Genomic DNA, 24,927 nt, shown 5'->3' with positions numbered 1-24,927 from the left:
TTAAAGCTAGAGGGTGTGTACAGAGCCAAAATGCACTCGCTGTTCTTCCTGTTCAGCTGCAATTTGCCGCTTTTTGAATCTGACGCCTATTTTCGTTACTACAGAGCAACAGAAAAAGGCTCTCAGGGTGTCTCCTGATTCTTCCTTTTTGGTTTGGCACTGCAGGTTTACCTGTTGTAAACCTGCCTGGCGTGGCTTTGGCTAAACCACACTATGTGCCAAGTGGGGAGATTTGGTGGGCTTATGAGACTGGAGTTTCCCCAGCACTGGCTTACTGTGATGTGGCAAATTCAGCCACTGTTGGGAATAGGGATGGGTTTGGAGATCTTTTGTGCGTGAATATTTTACAAATATGAAAGGGCAGTGCAATTCTGCAGATATTAAAAAGCACATTGAAAGTCCTTGGGTTTAATCCAATGAAATCCTGTTCTGTTCTGTATAATGAAATTAATTTTTTCCACCCTATTTGGCTAAGATAAAATGACAAAGTAGCTTTTTTTCCCAAGGGACAGAGAGAACAAAAAACACTGTTTTAATGGGTTTAGATTGATTTTGAGTCTTCTAGGGCCAGGTCCTATAGCATTTCCTATAACAATATTTGACTGCAGAATTAAAAAAAAAAAAAAGACCTGCTTTTGTAAGACCAAAGTACCATTAGTGGGAAATTAGCCCCAGCTTATTATGGTTGAAGCTTCTAGGCAATGCTCAGCAGTAATGCACAAGCCATGAATCTGAAATGTTCAATTTCATGGCCTGGACTAGTCCGGTTGCATCCTCAGAAATATTTAGTTTCCTTTGCTAGAGATATTAATGGGGCATGACTGGGCTTTATGGCTCTGTATCAGGGTCTCTGAATCATAGGTGTTTAAGGATTGTTGACTCTTCGTCAGGGAAGATCTGCATCTCAGTGGCAGAAGACATGCTCTGTGTGCAGCACGCCCCATGTTGAAGCCCTGGTAAAAGGTAAAGGTAAAAAGGGACCCCTGACCATTAGGTCCAGTCGTGGCCGACTCTGGGGTTGCAGTGCTCATCTCGCTTTATTGGCCGAGGGAGCCGGCGTACAGCTTCTGGGTCATGTGGCCAGCATGACTAAGCTGCTTCTGGCGAACCAGAGCAGCGCACGTAAACGCCGTTTACCTTCCCGCCAGAGCGGTACCTATTTATCTACTTGCACTTTGACGTGCTTTCGAACTGCCAGGTTGGCAGGAGCTGGGGCGGAGCAACGGGAGCTCACCCCGTCGTGGGGATTCGAACCGCCGACCTACTGATCGGCAAGTCCTAGGCTCTGCGGTTTAACCCACAGCACCACCCGCGTCCCTTGAAGCCCTGGTAGCTCTTGTTAAAGGGGACCAGGAACCCAGTGTTGGTGTCATGAACTGGTAGGACGACGGGGCGGAGGAAGAGAAGGAACAGGATCCCAGCATGGGGTGTAGCCAGGACTGGGACATCCCAGGGCAAGCAGGGGATGGGGAAAGAAGTACTCATGGAGTGACAAGAGGGTGGTGAGGGGAACCAAAGCAGCAGGACCCATTACCAGAGCCATAGGGGCCCCTGTCTCCACAAATACAGCAGGCTCTGAGGCATAGGGAGCAGCAGGAGGGGCGCTCTAGGAGGCTGAGGCAGCCAAGGGCACAAAGCCCAGCTCACCAGTTGGCCATGTGGGGCTTGCTAGCTCTGGGAGGAGATGATTCCTTAGCTGGAGTAGGCTCAGAACAGGTGAGGGTCATGTGTCTCATCAAGCCCAGATACTGCAATCAACATGCGAAGTACAAATGGGAACCAGAGGTGAGGTGCCAGGTCTGCTCAACAGCCCATGTTGATGGGCCTTGGCTTGGACGCCCTTGGACCTCTAGGGGACTGCTTTAGGTTTGACTCTGGACAGTATATTGACTGGTGGGCTTCAGACTTGGCGTACCTGAACAGACCCTGGAGTGTGTTTCCTGGACTTTGGATTTAGCTTGCGTAGATTGACCCCCAGACTTTGGACTTGACATATTGACTTGCCACCAGGTAGGCCAGGGGTTCAGAACATTTGGGGAACACCTTTCTTTGCCATTGAGCTAGTCGAGTAAAGAAAATGCTGGGCCAGTCCAGAGGTGGAGATCATTTTTCAGTCTGGCGACTGAATCTCATTTGAGGCAGCCTTCCAGGGCTGCTACATTCTGAGGGTGGGAGGGGCCAGAAGCAAAAGTGGGTGGAGCATCAGGTGGTCTTCGAGGAGAGTTCCTAGGACCATGCAGAAAGACCTAGGGGGACCACATTGGGTCTCTGGGCCTGAGCTTCCCCATTCTGGAGCTAGATGGACAAATAGTCTGATCTGTTATAGGCAGATTCTCATGTCCTTTTGAGTTTACATTGAAGGCAGGCTTTAATTTAGGTCATCAAACATTTCCAGGTGGTGAAACTCTAGATTAGGGGTGGCCCACAGGTGGTATGTGCCCCAAGTCTGAAGGTGCCCTTACCAAATCATACACCTTGCTCTTCCTCCGAAGAGCTCACACCAGATTTCTTATGTGTACCAGAATGTCTCCTATCCAGGTACCTTACTGGGCCAGCAGGTCATCAGTAATCACAAGATGTCACTGAAGGACCTCCTCTGGGTTTGTTCTAAGCAATCTGAGACTCTGACACCTTGTCTGTCTCTGCTCCGCCCTCTTCATACCTCTGTAGGTTCTGGGTGACCAGTGGGTAGGGGAGTTGGTCACAGCAGGAGGGGAAGATGCCCTGGTTTCTTAAGCAGCCTACCTCGTATCTGCCTCTCGGCCCTCCTCCTCTCCAACCTCTGCTTCTAGACTGCTCTCTGCCACAGACTCTTCCTTTTACCCCTTCAGCTTCTGACACCTCTTTCTTCCAATCTTCTCCTTCTGACCACTCATCATCATCCCATCACCAATCCCTGGGCTCTGAGCCTTCTTCCCTTAGTGGGGTTCCCTTGGGGGTTCCCCAGCTGGTGCCTCCCACCCATCTTCTGCATCCAGCCAATCCATGACAGCAAGATGGTTTTGAAGTGCCTGCACTATGTTGGGTGCTTTTGGACATGTGTTTATTGTGGAATTTGTGTTGTTCATTTGTGTATTTTTTTTTATTTTATTTTTTTTGCAGCATCCAGACAGTATCATCATTATCAAAATGCCTGCCTGTAGTTTTCCTTCCTTTAATCAGGATTTTCGTGTTCCATGTGTTACATTTGCAATCTGCTGCGCACCTGCTGATGTGGAAGCTTGTTAGCACATTTTATGTTTTGATGGGCAGGTTTGTCATGCGTGATTTTTGGTGATTTTTGTGTGTGTGTGGCCATATTAGCCATATGGTATAAGTGCATCCAATTTTACTGAACGTTGCCTGCAGAAGGCACAGGTGAAATTTAACAACCGAGTTAGCAGGAGCAGATTTTTTTCAGATCTCCACCCAATACATGGGTATGGGATTGCAGATGTGTGTGCGTGTTACCTCTAAATCAGTATATATATCAGGCTTTTAAAAAAAGTATTCTATTTAGTTTTTGTTCATACTTAAACTAAATAAAAAATCCAGTACAGGGTTTTTTTTTTAAGGTTAACATTTAGTGTCAAACCTTATACTAAACATCTCTACTACCTTGCTTACAAATATCTCAAGTAATCCAAATAAGTTACAGTTCATAAATGTAGAAGTCATAAATATCATTAATGTCATCAATATGGTCATCCTATCTTAACAATTTTATATCTCTTATGAAATCCCCCAATACATGTGTGTGAAACAGCTTAATCAGAAACAAAGTCCTTAATCTTTATAGTGGCATATTTTCTATTCCTATACTTGTAGTTCCTAATTATTTCTTCATATATTGCATAACTGGATTCCATTTTCTTAAAACTCTATAAGATGCTCTAAGTAATCACAACATTGTCACTAAGCTTATCACTTACAGCTGCTCCTATAATTTCCTTATTAATTCCTTCCTGTTTGGTGTGCACCTTTGTTTCCAAGTTACAGCATGCAATATCTTTCTTAAGGCAACGATAATACGTTTAAACAGCAGCCACACCTTGTACATTAAAATAAAAAATAAATAGAGAGGTCTTGGGACAGAACAGCTTCATCCCTCTTCATCTCTCAGGCAAGCTTTATTCAGGCAAAGATTAGTCTTACACAATATCTTTTTTTTAAAGAGTCAAATTAAAAATGAGTATTGCTGCCCCTGTTCGCCTGTTGTGAATCATAACAACTAAGGTCTGTAATCCTGGCATTTGTGCCCTTCCTGGGAATTTTCTTTAAAGGTTCACACACATTCACACAGGTGCAGAAATACCTGCATGCATACCCAGAACAGGCAAATGATATTGGAGGTCAGGGAAAAAGTCATTGAGTGGAGGGTCAAAATGCCACAGCCTCGATTCATTCCATCAAGCTCTGTTGACCTACGGCCCTGCTTCCCCACTTCCCCACTGTTGAATCCTGTTGGTTTGGCCCAGTGAAACTGGTGGTCTCAACCAAGCTGACGAAATGGCCTTGGCCCAGCCTCTTGTCTCTCACTCTGTTGCCTCCCAATAGCCCTTTCTACTTTCTGAAAGCAGAATTAATTGATGCTGAGGATCTTGCTGTTCTGACACCTCCTGAAGTTGAAGGCTTATGGTAAGCTTTTGCACAAATGCCAGGGATTAGCATGAGCTGGTTTGTACAGCTGCCCGAATTTCCTAGGATCAGGCATCCATCCACTCGAAAAATGCTGAAGTTGTTAGCAAATCCTTAGGTGGAAGGGCAACAGAAAAGTATGGGAAGAAGGAGCCTACTCCAAACATCCAGACGCACAAAGAATTGCTATAAAAGTGAGCTGCAACCAGATGTTGGTTTTGTTAATGGCAAAAGCATATTATATCTAGAAATTCCTGTGGTATATTTGGTCTTCCTCCAACCTGAAACCTCTGGTTTTTAGACAGGATAAAAACTTCAGATTTCAAAAACACGCAAGTGTGCAAATAGCGTGTGTAGAGCATCACACATGATGACTGCAGTTCTATCTGTTTTCACTGCAAATGCACGCAACAAAATCAGCAAGCTTGCAGTCATGCAATGTGAATATTATGCTGTTTTGTGTGATCTCTCCCATTTTATTTATTTGAGAATTTAGATTCTGTTGATCTAGTCAGCCAGGGGTATCAACCTCATTTAAGCTGGAGGGCAAAGCTGCCCACCCAGCAGATGTGGCCACACCCATAACTCCCCCTCCCTTCAAGCCAATGGGACCAGTGGTTATCTTCTGAATATAGCTCCATTATCCAACCTCGGTGTGCCATAATCCCTTCATCACCATCATCACTACTTCCACTCACTCAGGCCTGAGCAACCTCTGCAGCTCTTGAGGCACCTGCTATTTGTCATGTTCTCTGGACACAATCCTCCATCCGGCTCACAGGCAGACCTGCAGGGAGAGGAAGCATCACTTGGGACATAAATACCCGCCCTGCCCTCTGGACCATCCAGATCAGAAGATGTGGCCTTACCAGACCCCTCCAGCTTGGATGACACCCTTCCAACTCATCCCAGTAAATATACCACTATATTTACTGTTACTCTCGATTTACCAGTACCACCTATTCCACACCCTAAGCCACACACAATTTGCAAATTTCCCACACTAAATGGAATATGGGAGAAGCTGACGTTGAGTTGTGCTGTAGCAGCCATTTGAGTGCTCAGCCTCTTTGCCCTGCTAATGGTGTACAGTGGTACCTCGGGTTAAGAACTTAATTCATTCTGGAGGTCTGTTCTTAACCTGAAACTGTTTTTACCTGAAGCACCACTTTAGCTAATGGGGCCTCCTGCTGCTGCCGCGCCACCGGAGCATGATTTCTGTTCTCATCCTGAAGCTAGGTTCTTAACCTGAGGTAATATTTCTGGGTTTGTGGAGTCTGTAACCTGAAGCATATGTAACCTGAAGCATATGTAACTTGAGGTACCACTGTATTAGCTCTGGATATGCTGCAGTAATGTGTTGGTGCGAGTGTTTCAAGCCTTATTTGGTACCTCAGACTGATCAGATCCCTGCCTCCTCCATATGACAGTCCTAACATAAATGAACTGTTGCAGTGATTCCAGTTTAACATCTGAGATGCTGATGCGAGCCTTCATAAAGCATATCAAGTTGGAAGAGGGATGAGCATCCCTCTTTCAGCTCTTTTCAAGCGGAAGGGTGGAATAACCACTCTCATCACCTTGTGATGAAGGGAGCAGTAAGCAAGGGAGGCCTGTCAGGTTTCACGAGCACCAGAGGGAAGTCCTCAAGGAATGTCTTCTGTACTCATGACTACTATGTTGCAGCCCCAATCTTAAACAATGAATAATAAAGTTCTAAAGCCAAGCCAGACCAAACCCCTGTGCCCTATTGTGTGCCATTCACCCATAATTGAAAATATTAGCTTCAGACAGGGAGAGAAAAAGTTTCATTTTAGTCCATCTTCCCCCTGCCCAGACACCCCCCCCCCCAAAAAAAAAACCTAGGCTGGAACAAGAGTTAACAAATCAGGCACTCAGAATAAGAACCAAAGAATTTAAAAACCAGGGAGTTGTCTGTGTGAAAAGCAAATCCCAGTAATGATTAGCAATTGTGCTTTTGGCAAAGAGGCTGGGTAGGGTTTTTTTGGTTTTTTTGTTAAGCTATCCTTAATGCTGCTGACAGTTTTTGTAATGCTTCTTTAAGAGAAGGCAGAAGAAATTGCCTGGCATAACTGACATCCTGAGAAAGGAATTAATCTCTCTCTGCACAAAGGCAAAAGTTGACCATATATACTTTTTTATAATATTTATTTTTCATGGGTTTTTCCTTGTACCCCAACATTTCCATTCTTGTTTTAGTGATGGGTGGAAGATCTTCACCTTTGTTATGAACTATCCTTGCATGTCCCAAGATATGTTGGAGACCTCATAGCAAGCATGAGGAATCTGTGGCTCTCCATGTGATGGTCTTGAACTATCATCATCTTGGACTAGTAGTCCAGTGACATCTGCAGGGTCACTATATTTGGGCTCAGAGAGGCTGTGGGAAATTGCCTTGGAGCAACCAATTCACAACTCTCAAAATGTGCCACGTTGTACTCCAGACCCAGAATAAAGCAAATCGGCATCTGTCTTGCGCCTGGCTTTTTCACAAGCTCTGCAGGTGTGCCCCTAAAAATACAACCGCCACAAATTATTCCCCTGAGGTTCTAATCTCAACACAGAAGAAATACAGTATGGTGTGGGCAGATCTAGAGATCTCTAACATTCCTAGGGCCAGCCCAATTACCATGCAAATTCTGGGATTTTTGCAGAAGGGGAAAAATGGTAAGATCTTTGATACGGGTTAAGAACATGTCTGGCTCCTGAGTTATAGACTGGTGACTGGGAGTGGCCGCCGAGACCACATAACACCAGTCTTGAAAGACCTACATTGGCTCCCAGTATGTTTCTGAGCCCAATTCAAAGTGTTGGTGCTGACCTTTAAAGCCTTAAATGGCCTTGGCCCAGTATACCTGAAGGAGCGTCTCTACCTCCATCATTCAGCCCGGATGCTGAGGTCCAGCGCCGAGGGCCTTCTGGCAGTTCCCTCCCCGTGAAAAGCAAAGTTACAGGGAACCAGGCAGAGGGCCTTCTTGGTAGTGGTGCCCGCCCTGTGGAACACGCTCCCATCAGATGTCAACGAAATACCCAACTATCTGACTTTTAGAAGACATCTGAAGGCAGTCCTGTTTAGGGAAGTTTTTAATGACTGATGTTTTAATGTATTTTTAATCTTTTGTTGGAAGCTGCCCCGAGTGGCTGGGGAAACCCAGCCAGATGGGCGGGGTATAAATACTATTATTATTATTATTATTATTATTATTATTATTATTATTATTAAAGGTAAAGGTACCCTTGACCATTAGGTCCCAGTCGCGGATGACTCTGGGGTTGTGGCGCTCATCTCGCTCTATAGGCCGAGGGAGCTGGCGTTTATCCGCAGACAGCTTCCGGGTCATGTGACCAGCATGACTAATTTGCTTCTGGCGAACCAGAGCAGCACACAGAAACACTGTTTACCTTCCCGCTGAACCTTTTTATCTATTTGCACTTTGACGTGCTTTCGAACTGCTAGGTTGGCAGGAGCAGGGACCAAGCAATGGGAGCTCACCCCATCGCGGTCATTCAAACCGCCAACCTTCTAATCGGCAAGCCCTGGGCTCTGTGGTTTAGACCCGCATCCCATTATAATAATTATTATTAATTGATTGTAATTTAACAAATAGCAGGGTTTGGGGAGCCAGGGTTGGACTGATACCGTGGCATGCAGCGAGGGGGGAATTTAACTCTTCTCATGGCCCCGATTCAGATTGGTCCGTGGCTGCTGTTTTTTGCCCTGGGAAGAAAGCTGCTGTTGGCACGAAGACTCATTACTCCTGCAATTACATTAAAGGCCACCAGATCCAAGCTTTGCTGAGCACAATAAAACTCAGGGAAACTTCTGGCGGAAAGGCTGAGAAATCTGTCACAGCTTGTTAAGAAGCTGCTTATCAGTGCCAGGCCTAATTAGGGTAACTACAGATCAAGCAATTAAGCTGTAGCGTTCCTCCCACCCACAAGGCATGTACTTTCATAGAGCAGGTGCCATGTAGGTGTCTGCAGGTACCATTATTCTTCCTCCCAAAGGAGCACAGGGCGCCAAACAACAGAAGGATAAAGAAATAACAGTATAGAATCATAGAGCTGGAAGGGACCCCGACGGTCATCTAGTCCAACCCCTTGCAGTGCAGGAATGTGCAGCTGCCCCATACAGGGATTGAACCTGAAACCTTGGCGTTATCAACACCATGCGCTAACCAGCTGAGCCGTCCCGTTAAAAACCAACCCCTGTACAGATGCAGATTAGGAAATAGCTCCACTAGAATTCTTGTTGGAAGAGGAGTGTCTTCAGTAGGTACCAAAAAGACAACAGAGACTGTCTGATATTCAAGGGCAGGGATTTCCAAAGGGTAGGGGCCACGCCAGTAAAGTCCCAGTTCCTATATCGTGCAGAATGGAACTCTTGATAAGATGGCACCTGCAAATCACAACAACCCAAAATATGTGGCTGCTTTGTTTATTTATTTTGTGCAAGTTGAGTGCGGCAGAAGAGCGAGATCAAACAACGACAACCACCCCATAATAAATAACAACAATGCTTGAATTTTTGGAGGTTACATAATAATGTAGTAGTTTCCTGAGTCGCTGGAAGAGGCGCCCATTAGTAAGCTGGCCTCTCAAGCCAATTTTGTTTCAGAGCCTAAAAATAGGGAAGGGAAGCAAGGAATTCTGGTGGATGGCGGAACACTCTGACCGCTGCGACCCAAAATAAAGGCCAGCGGAAAGTTCCTAATCCACGTTGCACTCCCTGTCCCTGTTGTGGGTCTTGTTACATCTCCAAATACACTGAAAGGGGAGGAAAAACACAGGCTCAAGATTTTTAATATCGGGGCACAGCAGGCGGTAAAGAGCGCCTGCCTGTTGCCTACTGCTGCCCCAGCTGGGTCTCTTATCTTTGGCCGGTCGGACTGTGCTATAGGTATTGTTTTGGCCATAATCCCTTCTGCACAGTGTTTGTGTTTTGAAGAAAATCAAATTTAGTCTTGCAGGCTTTTGCTCTTGTGCCGCCTCAGCAGAAAGGAAGATAATGGGTGTGTTGGTGCAGGAAGGCTATAAAAGGAGGGGTGAGCAATCAGTGACTGTAGGAGGCTCCAGAGAAAGGTGTAAGTTTGCTTTTTTCTCTCTTGGAACCGTTCAATCCTCTTTCTGCCTAATGAAGGGTCCAGGAAGGATAGACTAAGGTTTGAAGCAGGAGTGGGAGTTATGAAGTGCCTGGCAGTCTCAGTTTGAAAGTGTGCGGAGAGCTTACATAGAATGATATTGTTGAAAGTAATCGACATTATAAGTAGACTCGGAATCTTACTGTGAACACACCATTTGGGTTGGTATATTACAGAATTTGCCATGGGAAATCTCAATTCATCCTCATCAATGAGATTTCCCATGAAGATGATTGCGGCAAGTTTTACTGCATACCCATTGACGCATCAACTGTGCACCTGATTTGTACCCCTCAAGTCTTTCCCCCAAGACTCTTGCTTTTATAAGAAAGGCGGATCTGTAGTGTGGGTTTGTCCTTCAGTTCTTAATAGATCCCAGACGGCTTGTCCATTGGTACGTGGCCTCATGGGGCATGGAAGCTCTGAATGATTGAATTCAGGGTGGCTGAGATGGCAACTCCTTCAGCCAAGCTGGTGCCAAACACATTGGTCTGCTTTCCTTTGGGCCACATCAGCGAGGCTGGGGGGGGGGGCTTGTCGTCTGGGCGGCCCAGGACCTCCATACTTGCTGCCCAAGCTGGCACCTCCACTTTGGTGCTGCTAATGTAGTGGCTTAACTCCACCCCCAGAGGTGCACTCCATTGTCTCTTGAGACAGATGCCAACAACAAAAGTGGCCGAAGGCCCAGAGTTGAGAAACTCTGCTTTAATCCACACATACTATCTCCCACCTCATTCCAAGTAGCGAACAAACAAACATGCTTAAGCAGAGAATGTGGATTGGAGCAATACTTCCTATTTGTGTCTCTTTAAGATGCAGGTTTTAATATTTAATACACCAGTCACACTCTTCTGATTTGAGTGCCAGAGACATGCCATGTCTTCATTGCTGGCTGCCGAGAAAACATTGGGTTCCTCCCCCCACAAAAGCATATTGCTCTCATTTTAAAATTGCAACGCATTCCCCATTTTGCCAGACAGCCCAGAGGTTTGACAACTTACCCAACAGAATCCTGCCTCTTGATTAGCTCCAATCATAAATCCTCCTTTGCTCCTATCACAACCAGCAGCTTTCTAAGCTGGGCTAGTGATGCGTTTAATTCCTCTTTTCAAAGCAGGTAATCTGCGGTTCATAACTGGTTGAAAAGCCAAGAAGAAAAAGACTGCTCTTCATCCAGATGAGAGCAGGACTATGTGCACTGTGATGAGAGACTTGGCAAAAGCTGCAGCCTCTGCCACCCTTTTGACTGCAGCTTTGGGGTGCTCCTGGGTTCAGCGCTGTCGCTTGAGGCTTAGGTGGCCTTAGTAGCCAAAGACCCCCCTTTTCCAGCTACAGCTGGTTCAGCAGGTACAACCCCTTTTGGGCAGAGATGACTTGGCCTCAGAGCCCAGGGATTGGTAGTGGGACAACAATGAGTGGTCAGAGGGAGAATAGGAAGCAGACTGGGAGCCGGAGGTGTCAGAAGATGAAGAGGCAACAGGGTTTAGTGGGCAGGAAGATTCTGCAGCAGAGAGCAGTCCAGAATCAGGGGCAGAAGCGGAGGCTGGGGAGGAGTGGGATAAAGAGGCAGAGATGTACTAGGTAGGCTGTTGAAGAAGCCAAGGAGTCTCCACCGTCTGCTAAGACCAGCTCCCCTACCCCCTGGTCTTCCAGAACCAGAAGAGGTATGAAGAGGGTGGAACAATGACAAACAAGGTGTTGGGGTCTCAGATTGCTTGGGATAGACCTGGGGGAAAGGAATTAGGCCTGGCCTCCTGAACAGTTTTATTTCTTTGAATAAAGAGTTAACTTCACTATGAATTATTTCTGACCTGCTTCTGAGGCACGGCTCTGTCAGATAATGGTCAGCTGAGCAGTTTTGTACACTCATGATCTCTGTAGCACCTTCTCCGCCACCTCTCCAATCTGGGTATGGCAGCTGACACCCATCTTTCTAAGCCAGGTAGCCAGAAGAGCACCAACATTTTAGCTCTGACCCTGGTGCCAACATGGATGATCTTCAGGCCTGGTGCAGATCTGCCAGTTTCTGATCTCTCTGTTTAACAGCTAACACCCACCAGCCATCAGGTTGAGGATCATTATCATGCTCTTGCTTATTTTGCAATTTGGGGAGTGGAAAATAAACAATGGGGGGGGTTGAGATCCAGCTCGTGGTGTTGCTCTTAGCACCACTGGTGTTATCTGAACTCTTAGAATAACAGAGGAGCCCAAGCTGGTTGCGGAAGCAAATCCTTTGCTTTATTATGATTGAAATCCTTCTCTTCTCTCTCTCTCCCCTGTATACTTTCTCCTGACTCATGCCATCATTTTTGTGCTTTGAGATTTGGGCAGGGGGTTGTTGCCTTGTCAATAAAGCACCTTCCTTTCTACAACCTCTGGGCTGGCATGACATGAACTCGTCTTGTTATCAAGAGAACATACGTACGAAGAGCACTGAGGTGGCAGCAGGGGGGATAATTTTCTATGCTTTTAAGTTAAGCCATCCTCCTGTGAGGGCAGCTGAAAAGCTCTAGGTCAAAATAGGATAGAGTTCTGTTTGGGATTAGAACAGCACTTGGGTCGGTGTTCCACCTGAATCAACACCCTATGGAACAATCATAACATCAGTGTAGCACAATAGCATTACAAAAATTGCTCAGGCTTCTAATAATAAATAAATAGCCCCAGGAACTTAAGAAAACATACGCAATGAACATTCTACTCTATTGTCTGAAATTACATGACAGCATTTAAATAGTGCTTGAATAGCAATGTTTGAAGTATTCAATGTGCATTGTCTCAATAATCCTTACCACAACCCTTAAAGGGTATGGAGAGATAAATTTCTCTCTCTTGTAATACTAGAGGTTGGGATCGCCCAGCGAAATTGATTGGAAAGACAAAATGAAGTTCTTCATGCAGCACATAATAACTTTTGGAACCTATTGCCAATTAGAAGGTCGGCAGTTCGAATCCCTGCGACGGGGTGAGCTCCTGTTGTTTGGTCCCTGCTCCTGCCCACCTAGCAGTTCGATAGCATGTCAAAGTGCAAGTAGATAAATAGATACCACTCCAGTGGGAAGGTAAATGGTGTTTCCATGCGCTGCTCTGGTTCGCCAGAAGTGGCTTAGTCATGCTGGCCACATGACCCAGAAGCTGTCAGCGGACAAAGGCCGGCTCCCTCAGCCTGTAAAGCGAGATGAGCGCCACAACCCCAGAGTCGTCCGCGACTGAACCTAACAGTCAGGGGTCCCTTTACCTTTACCTAGCCATGACAGCTTAATTGGAAGTCCAGATTCAGAGGGAATATTCCTCTAAACACCAGCTGCCTGGGCTGGAGGGAGATTTACAAGGCAGAACTGTTGCCTTCATCTCCTGTTTGTTGTCTTCCCAGAGGCAATTGACTGTCCGCCTTTGGAAACTGTGCAGTGGGCTAGATGGGTCTTTAGTCCGGCCCAACAGGGCCTTTTTCATGTCTGTACATAAGCATACTTATATTTATAGCCTTAGTGTAATTATTTCCCCAATGTTCTACTTTCTTGGAACTTTTTACATAGGAGGGTGAAAACCAAACAGTCTATCTGCATTCTGAAATAATAATTCTGAATTCACCTCATTCGGCATAACATGTGGAATGGCTTTTTCAGTACCACCGAAGGTGTGCTTGCATTACTGCCTTAGAATGCAGTGAGATGCATTTCACAGTTTTTTCTCTCCTAGCTGTTCACATCAGTGTGGCATCAGTCAGATTCTGTTGGGCAAGATGGCTTTATCCGATTCCAAGGTATTTACACAGTGGCTGCTTCCAAGCCTCTCTCATGGTTTACTTCTCCAGGCTTACTCAGTAGCAAACCCCACTGGGTTTCTCGGTGCAGGCAGTCTAGGTTGACCTTTGGCGTATGATTGGAGTTAAATCTGTTGAGGGTTTGGACTGCATGGTCTCTCAGATGCCTCTTAGCTATCGCAGTTCTGTGATGCTTTCAGATCAGCTCATAATAAAGAAAGAAAATGCTTGAAATAGAGATGGATATTTTCTTCCCAGGCTTTGAAGGATGGTTTAGGCCTTTGCTGCCCTTGAAAACTAAACCCAGACTCAGGGCAAATGTGCAACTCTGTCTGCCAAAAAAATAAAATAAAATATGCACCTCTTGCCAAAAGTGCTTAGACCAACCTTTGAGCAACCTCTCCTAGGTTCACACACTGCAGTAACAGTGGGGTGGAAAACCGGAATGACCAAATACCCACACCAACACCTTTATAATCCTGTTAGAAGGAACAGCCCTTTTATTCCCAAGCTTTGGCTGACCCTAGCCTGTTCGTTCTCATGGCCCTAGCAGTCTGCTTGTTTCAAACATTTCGGCCAGGGGGGTAGCCCTGGGCACATATTTTTGAGGGGGCATGAGGCAGGCACCCCTACCCCTCCAGCGTGGCTGGGCCCAGAATTCCTCTCTCAGCATCAGAGGCAGCAGTGTGCCCCTGTTTGGCTCTGGTGTGGGTCAGAGTCAGCAGTGAAGGACAGGGTGTTGTGATGGACTCATTTACCCTCCACCCCTTGCCCCCCCCCCAGCGCCTGTGCACACTTGCCCAGGTGCTGTGAGCTCACGCAGTGCCGCTGCTTTCAACCATTTGCGTTAGGAAGCGTACAGCGTTAGGTTTCCTCTTTCTCTGTTCTGAGATATATTCTGCAGTTTTGAAAGGTTCAGCCTGCCATCTTGATTCAAAATATTGTCCGGTTGTATCCAAACATAAAGCCTGCTCCTTGATCTCAGGAACAATCATGCAAAAATTGGTTATGATCTTTTAAGAGGGGTCCAGATGCACAGCAAACAACAAACTTTCATATATATACATATACATATACATATACATATACATATACATATACATATACATATACATATACATATACATATACATATACATATACATAGATATATGTGTGTGTGTGTGTGTGTGTGAGAGAGAGAGAGAGAGGGAGGGAGGGAGGGAGAGAAAGTTTGCTGTTTGGATATATATATTCTTTGGCGATCACTCGTAGCCGAGTAAGATTGTCTTCCATAAACATGGTTTTAACAATGAGTCCCTAAGTGACTGTGGAGGCCAATTCTGGATCCACACGTCCTTCCACAGTGGGGATATTGGTTTCTTGGGCGGGAGTTGATCACGGTGTGGATTTGTCAAGCGTGCCTTCCTCTTAGCACGTTTGCCCTTGCGTCCTCTATCCACACAACAGCGTCTGGATGTCTATTACATATTTATCTACATAGGTGACGTACCCTTTTAATACATAAGCAAAACCGGTATTTAAATATCTGGCGCCTTCAGTCTTCCCTCACTCAAATACCACATACGTTTTGTTGTTGTTGTTCATCCAGGACGTAGCCCAGCTACAAATAAGCATTTTTAAGGTGAACTGATTTCAGTGGGGAATACACAGATGGGAATTACATGTTTGAGCCACTGCGTAGCAATGACCAAAAACAAAAGCTCTGCACCACCTTCACCTCTCTGTTAAATTTAGTAAGGCAAACACAGGATGTGAGACAAAGGTGTCTGTTAATGTGCCTTAACTATTACATACCCATCAACTGCACCGCCCTGATCTCAGGTTGTACTTTCTTCAGGCATGGTGCCCAAAAACACACATGTTGGGGTGTCAGCCAAGATTGCTGCTCTGGAAAAAAGCTTATAGTGGGGTCCAACAAATTTGTCTTTCCATCTCAGTGCTTCCCTCCCCAAATTTGTACTGTAACGTTGGCCTGTCTAACAGACTTATTGAAAGAATTCCTGAAGAAAATCATGCGGCACACTGTGACTACTACTCAAAACATATATGGAGACAATAGGATGTCTTTGTAAACTGCACAGCTCCTTAATGATGTAACTAATATGCAATTTTTTATATATAAAAAAACAGCCCTTGAAAGCACCCTTAATATAGAGTAATTGTGGAAGGAGTTTTATATTTTATCTCTGCATTACAAGGTCGCTTTTAAAAGCCTGAACGTTGTGAGCAGTGTGTCACTTTATGGGAACATTGATATTTAAGCCATTTGTCCTTAAACCTCCATTTAAAAAATATTGGAGTGTACAGTTGCAAATACATTGAGTGTGGTTTTGCACATGCATGTGGAGACTCCGTCCAGGGTGCTTCAGCTGCTCAGGTTTCCAAGAAGCGACTTAACTTGCCTGTCAGGAAACTGACAGCACCTCATTCCCCGTGAGCTGGCTTGTTGCTTCTGTACCGGAGGGGGCTGGACGCGGCTGAGGTTATCAGCAGGCAGCCCTACTAAAGAGACCTAGGCGACATGAATCAAAATAGTTGAGTGATGTCATAATGGGAATGTGCTCTGGCCAATTGGTGCCAGGAATTGTCTGCTCTGGGGTGGTTTCCTTTTACAGTCTTTTTTAAAGAGACATCACGCCGAACTGCACATGGCAATTACCTCCCAGGGATCTCGTGCCTACTTAGCATGTTCAGTGTTTTATTTAAAAAGAGGCAAACGGCTTATCATCCGGCCACAATCCCTTTCTGCCGAAGCCGATCTGCTGGGGGAAATCCCAGCCTCCGAGCTTCTTTTCTCCTTTTTTCCTCCTTAAGGAGAGAAGCGCCGCTGTTGCAAGCTGGACTGGGGTGTTCAGCTGCTCCTGATATCAACAGATGTCGGCAGCGCACATCTATTTACTGTGCATTGGGAAGATATAATTCTCCACCTCTGACTGCAGCTTCCCATTGAAAGTTGCAGAAAGTTTGTGGGCTCAGGGAGAAGGTTTTTAACTTGTTTTGATTAGCGCACCTGCTGGTTCAGTGGGTTTATTCCCCCCCCCCACCTCTCTGGATTTATTTTATTTTTTGCTTGCTTCTCGGACTCTTTGTTGACAAGTTCAGTTGACACGTTCTCCCTGCTTCGCTCCACCTGTGGGACACATTTGCTTCTGGACAGACGGGTATGACTGACGGCTGGTGGTGTCTGCGCCTGTTGTAGCCCATGAAGCGATTTGGCAGCCTGAGAGGAAGCAAGAAGCGAAAGGATCAAGGCAGGAGCTCCGAGAGGCGCAAATCTGAACCCCATGGCCTTCTAGGTAGGCAAATGCTGTCTCTTGCACCTTAAAAACCTTGGATGAACCCCACGAGTTGGCAGCAGCCAGGAGCTGTGGAGAGAGCAGCTTAATTCCAATATCGATTCAGCGGTTTGAGTTTGGGGGGTGGCTGTTTAAATGCAGGTGCCTGGAAGAGATTTAAGCTGCTTTCTACATGCCAATAAGAGCAGTTCCTCTCTCAAAAGCAAACTAGCTTAGCCTCTCTCATCTACCATCCCACTCCTAAATTTTGCTTTGCAGAATTTTAGATAAGAATGCTGAAAGGTGAATTTTCTGCCTGGTTGATAATTCTAAACTTTGGTTTGGAATTATGCGCAGGCAAAATACCAGGAGATTTCACAAGTGTCCTTTTCAGTTCTTGGAAAGCCAAGGCACATTATGAGGCAGTCATCCTCATAATGTCATCCTCATAATGTACACCAGTGCTATAGGAGAAGTTCAAGAGCTGTCCAATGATTGCTTAGTTATTTGTGCTTGACTTATCCCTTCGAAAGCCTCTTCTCAGTTTTCACTCTGTTTTATAGGATGACTTCATTGCAGGTATCCTGATATTATAGACACACGGAACTACAACAGGGACCGCAACAACATGTAGCAGCATAATGATAGGCTTATAAGATAGGTTTGTACTCCTGTACTTATTGTCAGTTGCAATTCTGCTGAAAATGCCTCCTCCTCATTATTACTGTTGTGATTTAACTATTCTAAATTGCCTAAACATCACAATTGCCGTAGAGAGATGAAAATGGCATCCACAGGCATTCAATCCCATAGCCACAGCACAAAAGGAAAATTCAATGCGGAGGGAAAAGGAAAGAAAGCACTGGAGCAGCTGAACCTTTCTGACTGATGTTTGGTGCATTTACTTCCCTTTTAAGGTGATCATTTCTTCACCATGGAATGGCCCCCTGCATTTAGGATTCCTCTGTAAAACTAGTGAAGTTCTGGATGTATCTTACTGGAGGAATTCTAGTGTGATTCCAGCTTTCCAGCACCAGGGATTCTATACCAATGTCTCTGCTGAGGATATCTTTGATGCTGTAGTAGATACGCCTTTCCTTTCCTTTCCTCTGATCCAGTCCCTGTTCAAAAAGATGGTCCTTAAGCCATTTGAAACATCACCCAACTCGACTTCACCTTCGTTTTGTAGAGCAAGTTCTAAGCAGTCAGGGCAATATTGCTAGCTCCTAATAATCTTTGGCTGCTTCTGTTGCTGCTTCCTGGTGCATATCACAGCCCAGCGGCACCTTTTTGTTGTTGTTGTTTAGTCGTGTCCGACTCTTCGTGACCCCATGGACAAGAGCACGCCAGGCACTTCTGTCTTCCACTGCCTCCCGCAGTTTGGCCAAACTCATGCTGGTACCTTCGAGAACACTATCCCACCATCTCGTCCTCTGTCGTCCCCTTCTCCTTGTGCCCTCCATCTTTCCCAACATCCGGGTCTTTTCCAGGGAGTCTTCTCTTCTCATGAGGTGGCCAAAGTATTGGAGCCTCAGCTTCACGATCTGTCCTTCCAGTGAGCACTCACAGCTGATTTCCTTCAGAATGGAGAGGTTTGATCTTCTTGCAGTCCATGGGACTCTCAAGAGTCTCCTCCAGCACCATAATTCAAAAGCATCAATTCTTCGGCGATCAGCCTTCTTTATGGTCCAGCTTTCATTTTCATACATCACTGCTGGGAAAACCATAACTTTTACTATACGGACCTTTGTTGGCAAGGTGATGTCTCTGCTTTTTAAGATGCTGTCTAGGTTTCTCATTGCTTTTCTCCCAAGATGCAGGCGTCTTTTAATTTTGTGGCTGCTGTCACCATCTGCAGTGATCATGGAGCCCAAGAAAGTAAAATCTCTCACTGCCCTTTTAGCAACCCATTTATTACCGAGGAATTCCACCAAGGATATATCTCTGGTGTGCTCTCTGAATCTGCTGCCTCTGCAGCATCCTAAATGAAGGGTTGCAGGTGCCTTTTGGAGCTAACCTTGGCTGCAGGTCACAAGGCTGATGGAGAGAAACTGAAAAGCAGGCGCGTGTCATTGCATTTCCTAGAGAGTAGCTGCTGCTGAGCTCCCAAAGAAAATCCCTGTTCCTTTTTTCAGAAGCAAGGTTCAACTTCGCACATACACCTGTGAAAAGCTGCTACGTAACTGTTTTTGTAATTTATTAAGTTCCTTCATTGGAAGCTTATTTATTTATTTTTTATGCCAAGGAAAGGAGGAGCGGAATACTATGCTGTTAACTCCCTGCCTTGCCACCCCACTTGGCTGTTTAACTCGCCTTGACTCCTTGTCAGCTGGTGCTCTCTGTCGCTCCTCCATGAAACTGACTGGCAGTAGATCTAGATCCAGAGCAGATGACAGAATCAACTTGATCAAGCCAAGCTTCCAGTAGAATTCACTGCCAGTAGAATAGGGCAGTGGCTGTTGGCTTTTAAAAGTGAATTAAAGCCATCCATAATGTGTCTTATCAATGGCTATAAATGATCTCCATGTTGAGAGTCGGGCCACATACACACCATACATTTAACACACATGTAGAGAGAATGGCTTTCCCCAAAGAATCCTGGGAACTGTAGTTTGTTGTGGTTGCTGGGAATTACAGCTCTGTAAGGAGTGAACTAAGTTTCCAATTTTGGCGGCAGGTGGGAGGGTGGAGAACCATGTCTTTTAAATGTTTGGTGTAGATTATTTTACTGAATACCAGTTGCAGGGGAGCAAGAACAATCCTTCACGCCTTGCTTGGGGGCTGTGAAGGCAATGACTTAGCCACTGTGGAAAGCAGAATGCTGGAGCAGATGGACCTTTTGTCTAACCCAGTAACAGTCTTCTTACAATTCCTATGATGAATTGGATTCACTGTGACCATTTTCAAGCCATGTTTGGCTTCCTACAGGATCCCTACTAAAGAATAGCATTTCACGGGGCACACTGACTCTACATTCCTATATTGGATTTGTCTCAATTTCTGCACTCGCTTACCTGCTAAGAAACTTTTGCCAGATGTCTGCTATGGAACCCTGGGAATATTGCAGAGGATTTTGTGGTGGGTGAATATCCTAGGAATGTGTTCTTTCGGACCTTTGTCATCATCCCATGAGGACTAAGCTGGACAAGATGTTGAGGGTCCCTACTTGGCTTGCCCACCTCTTTAAATTTCTTTACCACCACCCTGCCCCCCAAAGTTGCACTGAGGCTGTGTTTTCTGAAGTAAATTTCCCCTCCAAAGCGAATTGAATGCAGATAATAGGGAAGATAGCAGCTTGAGGAGCACTGGTTATATCTGGGACATGATCTTTAGGATCCTCCCAAGGTTTGTCTTTATCATAGAATCGTAGAATTGTAGAGTTGAAAGGGACCTCGAGGGTCATCTAGTCCAACCCCCTGCAATGCAGGAATCTTTTTGCCCAACATGGGGCTCAAACCCACAACCCTAAGATTAAGCGTCTCATGCTCTGCTGACGGAGCTGTCCCACAGATTCCCAAAGAGATCAGATCATAAACGTTATGTCTTATTGGGTGTTGAGTGTTACCCCAGAATGCTGCTGGGTCTCACACTGCAGGGGAAAATGGTACAGTGGTACCTCGGGTTAAGTACTTAATTCGTTCCAGAGGTCCGTTCTTAACCTGAAACTGTTCTTAACCTGAAGCACCACTTTAGCTAATGAGGCCTCCTGCTGCCGCCGTGCCACCAGAGCACGATTTCTGTTCTCATCCTGAAGCAAAGTTCTTAACTCGAGGTACTATTTGTGAGTTAGTGGAGTCTGTAACCTGAAGTGTATATAACCTGAAGCGTATGTAACCCAAGGTACCACTGTACTGACTGGCAGGCTCAAAGGATCTTCTCTACCATTACTGATCGTCTCAAGGAAGAATGCCTGGTGAGCTTCAAAGGAACCCTGTGGGTCCCCCAGAAGAAATCCACTGAACTATCTGCTACTTAACTTTATAAGACAGTGGTGTCCAAACGTTTTTCAAAGAGGGCCAGATTTGATGAAGTAAAGGGCCATGAAGGCCGACCAAAGGGCCGACCAAAGTTGTTAACGTTTTTTAAGGATTAAAGTTGTTGAGCTTTTTTATGATTTCACCCCAGGATATAAACTGCCACAGGGGCTGAGTAAGACCCCTGAAATGGACATGCCTATTATAAGAGTTGCCCCTGGCTCCCCTTCGACTCTCAACATGGCCAGTTGTGTTTAAACAGGCCAGGTCCCTGTTGCTGTTTGTAAATGAGATTTCTTCTTCTTCTTCCAAGCAAGATGAGACTAATATCCCTGCCCTTTAAAGGACACCATCTGTTCAGGGATAGGTTGAATGACAAATACGAAGAACGCAAGGTTAAAACGAGTTCCCCTCTGACGAACCCGGGAGGCGGCTCTCCTCTGAGCCCTGCAGCTGTGAAAACATCTGGCTCAGCACAACAGCAACTGGGGGAAGGCCCACTTGCTGGTGCTGGTGCCTGCTGACTCCAGCAAAGATCCAGCATCATCCACGCCCATCTGGAGCCTGTTTTAGTAATGGTTCTTTGGAAGGCAAACCAGGTGTGGCTTTTCCCTGGGCCACCCAGGGCTCGAACGGTCTGGTCAAGCCCAGCTTGCTCCTGTGACTGGGCTTGTTCCAAGCTCAACCCAGATTGGCTAATTGCACTCCCTGCAGCTCCCGCAGGATCAAAAGTTAACTGCATGGGTCTTCGCAATTGTAGTAGCACCATGCGCTCCTACAATTGGGTATCTAGCTAATAATGCCAGCTTCTTACCAGGGTGGAGAAATATGGGTGGGGTAAACTGATAGAATAAGCTCAGCTTGCAGACCTAACATATAGAATAAGTGATCAAGAAGAACATAGATTTAAAGAAGATTGGAAAATATTTATTGAATATATGGAGGAAAATTGTGTTTATTTGAAAATGTAGGCAGCATTAAGATAAATCCAACAGTGTAAATAAGTTTTGATGGGTGTAATAATGGAATATTGAATGGTTTAGTTTATTTAAAATATGAAGGTATTTATGTCGTGCAAAACGAATGATGGAAAGAGAGGAAGGGAAGTCATTGATATTTTAAGGTTGTCTAAGTGAATATTCTATGTAAAGCAGAAATTGTGGGTGAGTGCAGAAATCTCTTGCTTTTGCACGGCTGGAACATGGCCTGCTGTACAAAACTAAGAGTCACATCTGTTGTTTTGCCTGCTTTCGTCAAGTGGTCCCCAAATGATTGCACATTAGGAAATGTGGCCCTTGGAATAGGGGTTATAATCCTATCCTGGTTATAATCCTATCCTGGATTCGCAGGCTCAAACAGAATTATGATGCATAATGATAAAGTATACAGGAAAATTCAGGTTACAGTCATCTGTGTTTCTTTTTTCATTGCGCAGCATTTAGGTTTGGTTTTGTCCTTTGCACGGAGTCTGCACAATTATTCCTTAAACTTTGAAGTCAGAATCTGTTACTGGGTGAAGAATCCAGAGTTCTCAGCTTTTATTTGATGGGGAGGGAAACAAGTTTCTAGTTCACATGGCTGCAGAGAGAGGCAGCATGTGGTGTACTGGTTAGAGGGCCATACTAAGGTTAGGGAAACCAGGGTCTATGTCACCACTCAGCCATGAATCTCCCTGGACAACCTTAGGCCAGTGGATCTCTCTTGGTCTTACCTAGCTCACAGGGTTCTTGTGAGGATAAAATGGGTGAAATGAAGGAATAATAATAATAATAAAATGGTCCAGTAGCACTTTAGAGACCAACTAAGTTTGTACTATGGGATGCAGGTGGCGCTGTGGGTTAAACCACAGAGCCTAGGACTTGCCGATCAAAGGGTTGGCGGTTCGAATCCCCGTGATGGTGTGAGCTCTCATTGCTCGGTCCCTGCTCCTGCCAACCTAGCAGTTCAAAAGCACAACAAAGTGCAAGTAGATAAATAGGTACCGCTCCGGCGGGAAGGTAAACGGCATTTCCATGTGCTGCTCTGGTTTGCCAGAAGCGGCTTAGTCATGCTGGCCACATGACCCGGAAGCTGTACACCGGCTCCCTCAGCCTATAGAGCTCCCGCAACCCCAGAGTCGGCCACGACTGGACCTAATGGTCAGGGGTCCCTTTACCTTTTAAGTTTGGACTGGGTATAAGCTTTTGTGTGCATGCACACTTCTTCAGATAACTGAGTGTACATTTTGAGCATCAACAGTGTCTAGAGAAATATTTGAAGCTAGTGGGGGAGCTGTGTAGGATTTTGAGTGATTAAGAATTGAGTCTTCTGGGCACTCTGTAGCTCCTTGCCCTCCCTCCGACTAGAGAAAAGGTGCCAATTAAACTGGGGAAACAGCTTGCAGAATCCAGCTTTCTGTAGTATATATTTTGGTTTACCTTGTCTGCAGCTGTTTGGCTTCAGCTGTATCCTGCTTTTCCGGCCCTTTGCCTTTGTGTACTTGGGCCATTCTCGGCCTGCACATGAAATTGCAGAAATCCCAACTTACCCTAGGGATGGGGTTGTGCCCGAGGAGCCTGGCTCTCCATCAGCAGCGCCCAGCATTTGCGGGGGGGGGGGGGACCACTACAGCCTCCATGCTGAGACACAAACACGGTTGCATTCAAAGATTTGTTCGTCCGTACATTCGGGGCTGAGCAGTACAACTCGCAGCAACGCCTGCGGAGCTCTTTCATTTATTAGCCGTCCCCTCGCTCAGCCTGCTGAGTTGATGGCAGTTTCAGAAAATGTGCGCTAGTGGCCGATCAATGCCAATTAATCTTGCATTGCACACAACACTGGGGCCTGGATGCTGGGAGACTTCGCAGCAGCTGGTTGCAGTTTGAAAAGAGAAGGTGTGATGGATTGCCGTGTGGTTTGCGAAATCTCCTTTTCCCCTGGGGTTTGCTTCTAGGGATATCGCATATTTCCCTCCCTCCCTGGGTGCCGTTACTGCACTTCTCTGAAGGTGCTTTGAATGTCAGGAGTATTTCTAGAACCGCAAAATGCCTGCCTAATCTTCAGTCCCTAATTTAGGACTTATATCAGTCAAAGAGGACCCTAGGGGTGAACCTCGATTCCTACTAAAATTACATGCCAAAAGGCAAGCCATGGTTTTGGGTCCATTGCTGAGTGAAAAGCCAGATATGGCCCTCCAGTCCTCTTTATATGGCCCTTGGGACCCTCCTGGCACCACGCTCCTCCTTGGCCCTTCTCCACGCTCTCCTCCAGTTCTTTTGCCTAGCTGGAATGTGTCCTTGGATAGTAGTAACATCTCTTACTTGCTTGAATGGAGAAGGGTCCATGTAGAAAGCTTTGCAAGAAACCCGCTTCCGAGCTGAGGAGGTGGTGGTGTTGCGGGCTTCCCACCCCCAACACTCACACGGTGGCTGACTCCCAGCCCCGCGCCACCAGGGGAATCCTCTGCTGCGTCATTCCCTGGCCAGCCAGTCAGCTGGCTCAGGGAGTGTGGCTTGCCCCATTTAAGGGCAAGCGTGGCAGAGGAGCGTCCTCTTTTGCCGCCGATCAGCTGGGGAATTTCCCACCCACCCACCCACCCTTCAAGGTTCTCTTTTGACCTTGCTATGGACTTTGGTTGGTCGCCGTTAAGGGGCCTGGTAGGAATTTTTCCACTTGGCAAATTGGCACCAGCCATTTGGTTTTTTCGCCTACCTCGTAGCAAATCGTCACAACTTCTACGGTTTGGTGGTTAGGCATTGGTATGGGTATTGTTATGTAGATGAATGGGGAGGAGCGCCATCACCTCCCCCGGATAGTGAAGGGTAGTCCGGTAAAGGACTTTGGGGGGCGTGGCCTATGGAGGCCAGGGCCCAAGGCACGCCCCCGAGCAGTGACCTGGGGGAGTGCCTAGTTGATGTGCATCAGCAGGGCTTCCCCTGCTGGTGTTAACCCTTTGCGGCCTCTCAGACAGACAGACTCAAGCCGGATAGTTGATTAGGACCAATGCCTAAGCCAGTACCGCTAATCACCTGTAACCAATAAAGTTGTGACCAATTTTAGCCCATTAACCGAAATAATGTTGTCCGGTGTCTATTTCTACGGGTGGGAGGGGGGAACTCGCCACGCAAAGAATGGCGAGTGATTATGGGGAGACA

The 24,927-nt window shown here is 46.1% G+C and overlaps 1 protein-coding gene across 1 annotated transcript in view; it reads left to right on the top strand.

The window, feature by feature from the left end:
* The window catches only part of PRKAG2 (protein kinase AMP-activated non-catalytic subunit gamma 2), a 191,553-nt gene that overhangs the window by 76,131 nt on the left and 90,495 nt on the right, over positions 1 to 24,927 (top strand). The window lies entirely within an intron of this gene.

This window comes from Podarcis erhardii (assembly GCF_964252035.2).
Source record: "Podarcis erhardii genome assembly, chromosome: 12".
In the NCBI taxonomy this organism is placed as follows: Eukaryota; Metazoa; Chordata; class Lepidosauria; order Squamata; family Lacertidae; genus Podarcis; species Podarcis erhardii.
The sequence above is the reverse complement of the archived record's forward strand: the minus strand, read 5'-3'. Positions and strand labels throughout refer to the sequence as shown.